This window comes from Pogoniulus pusillus, chromosome 7, assembly GCF_015220805.1.
Source record: "Pogoniulus pusillus isolate bPogPus1 chromosome 7, bPogPus1.pri, whole genome shotgun sequence".
Lineage (NCBI taxonomy): Eukaryota > Metazoa > Chordata > Aves > Piciformes > Lybiidae > Pogoniulus > Pogoniulus pusillus.
Genome location: NC_087270.1, coordinates 40,235,170 through 40,241,777, shown reverse-complemented (window position 1 = coordinate 40,241,777; position 6,608 = coordinate 40,235,170).

Here is a 6,608-nt window from a genome sequence, read left to right as displayed (position 1 = left end):
TTATTTTTCAGAGAAGAGCTGCATTTCAACTAGTCCAAGCACTCTGGGAATAGGGTTTCAGGCTCTGTTCTTAGAAGGTTCTAATCATCCCTATCAGCTGTTCTTTCTCTTAGAAGAAAACACAAAGACAAACATACATATCAAGGCAGACAATTTTTTTTTCTTTCCTGTGACACCAGATCTTACTCAGGGAACTAAGGAAATAGGAGTAAGGAGCTGAGTAAGGAACGGAGTAAGGATCTAGGGAAATACATTAATTACCCCTGGATGGAACCTTCTCTTTTTGTGCTTATTGCCTCATTTCACTGCCCCTGCACATATTCAGGTAATTAAATGGGTGTTGTATTTTTAGGATCAGGTCTTTAAGCTGGCTAAGCTGTCAGCCCGCGGCTTGGATGGTAACACTCTGTGCTGGGTTAGGAACTGGCTGGAGGGCCGGACCCAGAGAGTGGTGGTGAATGGTGCCACATCCAGCTGGCGGCCAGTCACTAGTGGTGTCCCTCAGGGATCTGTGCTGGGCCCCATCCTCTTTAACATCTTCATAGATGATCTGGATGAGGGCATCGAGTCAGTCATCAGCAAGTTTGCAGATGACACTAAGCTGGGGGCAGATGTGACTGAGCTGGAGGGCAGAAGGGCTCTGCAGCGGGACCTTGACCGCCTGCACAGATGGGCAGAGGCCAATGGGATGGGGTTCAATAGCTCCAAGTGCAGGGTGCTGCACTTTGGCTACAACAACCCCATGCAGAGATACAGGCTGGGGTCGGAGTGGCTGGAGAGCAGCCAGACAGAGAGGGATCTGGGGGTACTGATTGACACCCGCCTGAACATGAGCCAGCAGTGTGCCCAGGTGGCCAAGAGAGCCAGTGGCATCCTGGCCTGCATCAGGAATGGTGTGGTCAGCAGGAGCAGGGAGGTCATTCTGCCCCTGTACTCTGCACTGGTCAGACCACACCTCGAGTACTGCGTTCAGTTCTGGGCCCCCCAGTTTAGGAAGGACACTGAGATGCTTGAGCGTGTCCAGAGAAGGGCGACGAGGCTGGTGAGAGGCCTCGAGCACAAGCCCTACGAGGAGAGGCTTAGGGAGCTGGGGTTGTTTAGCCTGGAGAAGAGGAGGCTCAGGGGTGACCTTATTGCTGTCTACAACTACCTGAGGGGTGGTTGTGGCCAGGAGGAGGTTGCTCTCTTCTCTCAGGTGGCCAGCTCCAGAACAAGAGGACACAGCCTCAGGCTGCGCCAGGGGAAATTTCGGCTCGAGGTGAGGAGAAAGTTCTTCACTGAGAGAGTCATTAGGCACTGGAATGGGCTGCCTGGGGAGGTGGTGGAGTCGTCGTCCCTGGGGCAGTTCAAGGCAAGGTTGGATGTGGCACTTGGTGCCATGGTCTAGCCTTGGGCACTGTGGTAAAGGGTTGGACTTGATGATCTGTGAGGTCTCTTCCAACCTTGGTGATACTGTGATACTGTGATACTGTGATACTGTAATTTGCCAGAACTGTGTCTACCTCTCTGTAGAATAATCTGAACCATGACCTCAAGCCCTGCTCTTAAGCAAGTACAGCCAGCAATGATTAAAGCAGGTATATCTCACTTGTGTGTCGAGCTGTGATTCTTTGCAAGCAGGGGAGTAAGGCAGCTTTGGAAGCAGAGGTGCTCTGATGTAGTCGTATATTAAGTTTCAAACGCAAAGGAGAAACAAATCTCATCCTCAGGGCATCGTTTAATACAAACTGCTGCCGAGCTTCCTCCTGGGGGGATGCCTTCGGAGCACAGCAGAGCTGAGCCGAACGCGGGGGATGCTGCCGCCTAGCGGACACACCCAGTACTGCACCCAGCTCGCAGCGAGAAGCCTCACAGCCCTCCAGAACCGAAACAACGGAGCAGCTTTTGGCTGGTGTGAAGCAGCTCAAGCCAAGTAAGTGACTATTTGATCATGAAGGCACGCACAACACTGTGGTCAATGTGATGGAGGCCTCGTAGAATCACAGACTCGTTTGGGTTGGGAAATACTTCTAGGATCGTTAAGTCTAACTATTAACCCAGCAATAAACCACAGAATCACAGAATCAAGCAGGTTGGAAGAGACCTCCAAGCTCAGCCAGTCCAACCTAGCACCCAGCCCTGGTCATGGCACTAAGTGCCTCAGCCAGGCTTTGATTCAACACGTCCAGGCACAGAGACTCCACTACCTCCCTGGGCAGCCCATTCCAATGCCAATCACTCTCTCTGACAACAACTTCCTCCTAACATACAGCCTAGACCTGCCCTGGCACAACTTGACACTCTGTCCCCTTGTTCTGTTGCTGCTTGCTTGGCAGAAGAGACCAACCCCACCTGGCCACAGCCTCCCTTCAGGTTGTTATAGCCAGCAACGAGGTCAGCCCTGAGCCTCCTCTTCTGCAGGCTGCACACCCCCAGCTCCCTCAGCACTGCATTTACATGTGTTTTAAATCCTTCCAGGGATGGAGACTCCATTGCTGCCCTGGGCAGCCTGTTCCAGGGCTTAGACAACCCTTTCACAGAATCAAAGAATCACAGAATCAACCAGGTCAGGAGAGACCTCCAAGCTCAGCCAGTCCAACCTAGCACCCAGCCCTGTCCAGTCAACCAGACCATGGCACTAAGTGCATCATCCAGTCTTCTTCGGGGAAGAAATTGTACTTAATGTCTAACCTAAAGCTCCCCTGGTGCAACTTGTGGCCATTTCCTCTTGTCTTGGAGAAGAGACTAACCTCTGCCTCACTGCAACCTCCTTTAAGGCAGTTGTAGTCCAGCTTTTCATCCACCACTACCCACAAGGGGAGAGCCTGGGCTACTCTCAACTATATCACCCTCCAGCCTGTATTGATAGTGAGGATTACCCCTACCCAGGTGCAGGACCTTGCACTTGGCCTTGATTTATTTGTCTTCATGCCTGTCAAGCATGATGAATGTGACCTGAAAGTACACAGAGGACTGGCAAAAAAGGAGAAAGCCTGGTGAGAACACACACACTGAGGAGTTCTGATGTGGTTAGATGTTGTTTGGAACACTACAAAAGGACCATTTTAGAATCATAGAATCAACCAGGTTGGAAGAGACCTCCAAGATCATCCAGTCCAACCTAGCACCCAGCCCTAACCAATCAACTAGACCATGGCACTAAGTGCCTCATCCAGGCTTTTCTTGAACACCCCCAGGGACGGTGCCTCCACCACCTCCCTGGGCAGCCCATTCCAATGCCAATCACTCTCTCTGGGAAGAACTTCTTCCTAACATCCAGCCTATACCTACCCTGGCACAACTTGAGACTGTGTCCCCTTGTTCTATTGCTGCTTGCCTGGGAGAAGAGGCCACCCCCCACCTGGCTACAATGCCCCTTCAGGTAGTTGTAGACAGTAATAAGATCACCCCTGAGCCTCCTCTTCTCCAGGCTAAACAGGCCCAGCTCCCTCAGCCTCTCCTCATAGGATTTGTGCTCCAGGCCCCTCACCAGCTTTGTTGCCCTTCTCTGGACATGTTCCAGCACCTCAACATCTTTCTTGAATTGAGGGGCCCAGAACTGGACACAGTACTCAAGGTGTGGCCTGAGCAGTGCTGAGTACAGGGGAAGAAGAACCTCCCTTGTCCTACTGGCCACACTGTTCCTGATGCAGGCCAGGATGCCATTGGCTCTGCTGCCCACCTGGGCACACTGCTGGCACATCTTCAGCTTACTGTCTACCAGTACCCCCAGGTCCCTTTCCTCCTGGCTGCTCTCCAGCCACTCAGTCCCCAGCCTGTAGTGCTGCTTGGGGTTGTTGTGGCCAAAGTGCAGAACCCTGCACTTGGCCTTGTTAAATCTCATCCCATTTGCCTCTGCCCACCCATCCAGCCTGTCCAGGTCCCTCTGCAGGGCTCTCCTACCTTCCAACAGATCAACACCTGCTCCTAGCTTGGTGTCATCTGCAAACTTACTTGATGCTGGACTCAATCCTCTTTTGATGCTTTAAAGGAGGAACTGGGGCAGTCAGAGCTGCTGGTTTAGTAGGAAATGACTACAAACTAACTAAAAATAAATCAACATCTATTTCTAAGTTTATAGATTTGCCAAGACCAAGCTCCACTGTACCAATCTAACTTTGCTGTCTGACAATGAGTCTTACAGGGGGAAAGACACTGTCTTAATTTCTGCTTGCTTTATCTCTACAGCCTTTAGAAACTAGGGGAATGTAATCTAAATGCAAATAGGGGGATGTAATCTAAATTGAAAAACAAGGAGGCAAAGCAGTTTGAAAAGCTGATCTGGGAGAGCTCTAATCCAGTTGTCATCCAAATGGAAGGATTTGATCTAGAAAGAGTGGTGGGCCATCTGTTCTGATCCTGTTAGAACTCAGTACTCCTGTTAATGACCTGACTCAAGGCACAGAGAACACTTAGGACACTCAAAGCTGGGGATGAGACAGCAGAGGCAGCAGAGCTCCGCACTTCAGAACCCCACAATGAAATGGAAAGACAGAAGTCAAGTCAGTATGGGCAAAAGACAGGATGGACACACCCCATGAACACAGTACAAAACCTCCATGTACCATTTTGTGATTGCTGTGCCCAAGATGATCTCCAGCTGCTACATCACCCACCAGTCCTTCTCTGAGCACAAACAGCAGATCCAGCAGGGTACCTTCCCTAGCTGGCTCCACCACCATCTGTGTCAGGAAGTTATCCTCCACATACTCTCCAGGACTGCTCCCTCTCTGCTGTGTTTTATTTCCAGCAGTCATCAAGGAAGCTGAAGTCCCTCAAGAGAACCAAGGAGTAGTGATCATGAGACTTCTTCCAGGTGACTACAGGATATTTTCTTCTTCCTTTCTTCATCCTGGGTGGGTGGTCTATAAGAGACTCCAACTAGGATGCCTACCTTCTTGGCCTTCCCCCTGATTCTTACACAGAACCACTCAAACCTGTCACCACAACATCACAGAACCACAGAATGTCAAGGGCTGGAAGGGACCTTGAAAGATCATCTAACTCAACTCCCCTGCCACAGCAGGATCACCCATATCAGATCACACAGGAACACATCCAGGCAGGTTTTGAGTAGCTCCAGAGAGGGAGACTACAAAACCCCCCTGGGCAGCCTGTTCCAGTGCTCTGTCACCCCCAGAGTGAGAAAAAAATTCTTCCTCATGTTTCCATGGAACTTCCTATGCCTCAACTTCCACCCATTGCCCCTTAGTCCTGTCCTTGAGCATCACTGAGAAGAGCCTGGATCTCTGCTCTTGGCACTCTAATCATTAACCTCAACACAATCATAGAATCATAGAATCAACCAGGAAGATCATCCAGTCCAACCTACCCCCAGCCCTATCCAATCAACCAGACCATGGCAATTAAGTGCCTCCTCCAGTCTTTGCTTGACCACCTCCAGGGATGGAGACTCCACCACCTCCCTAGGCAGCTCATTCCAAGGGCAAATCAAAACACTTCAGATTAAAACTGCCCCAAACCAAAGAAATCTGCAGGAAGCCTCCTGCATGCTAAAAGTCTGTCTTTCTGCTTCTGACCCGACTGACTGCAAAGCATCTCTTCTCTGTCTGGTTCAGATCAAACTGCTCCAAAATCTTGTTGCAGAAAGACAGAAAGTCCTCTTTTACCCACTTCTGAAGTAAGACAACAAGCACTTGGCTGATGTTACAGGGAGGGTTTGGTACAGAACCTTTAACACTTTGAAAATGGACATAAAGATGGAATTTCCCCGAGGCTTCAGCTGGTGCTGCTAAGACACCTTTGAGCAGTACACCAAGACGCAGCCACGGTGAGTTCAGGGTTATTACAACACTCCAAGACCCCAGGGGCTGGAAGGTGCCTCCAAAGCTCATCCAGTCCAACCCCCCTGCCAGAGCAGGATCACCTATACAAGATCACCCTGACTGATTCTCTGATCCTTGTGGATCCTTCCAACCCTGACTGATTCTATGATTCTCTGATCCTTGTGGTCCCTTCCAGCCCCGACTGATTCTCTGATCCTTGTGGTCTCTTCCAGCCCTGACTGATTCTCTGATCCTTGTGGTCCCTTCCAGCCCCGACCGACTCCATGATCCCTGTGGTCCCTTCCAGCCCTGACTGATTCCATGATCCCTGTGGTCCCTTCCAGCCCTGACTGATTCTCTGATCCTTGCGGTCCCTTCCAGCCCTGACCGATTCCATGATCCCTGTGGTCCCTTCCAGCCCTGACCGATTCCATGATCCCTGTGGTCCCTCCCAGCCCTGACTGATTCTCTGATCCTTGTGGTCCCTTCCAGCCCTGACCGATTCCATGATCCCTGTGGTCCCTTCCAGCCCTGACCGATTCCATGATCCCTGTGGTCCCTCCCAGCCCTGACTGATTCTCTGATCCTTGTGGTCCCTTCCAGCCCTGACCGATTCCATGATCCCTGTGGTCCCTTCCAGCCCTGACCGATTCCATGATCCCTGTGGTCCCTCCCAGCCCTGACTGATTCTCTGATCCCTGTGGTCCCTTCCAGCCCTGACTGATTCTCTGATCCTTGTGGTCCCTTCCACCCCTGACCGATTCCATGATCCCTGTGGTCCCTCCCAGCCCTGACTGATTCTCTGATCCCTGTGGTCCCTTCCAGCCCTGACTGATTCTCTGA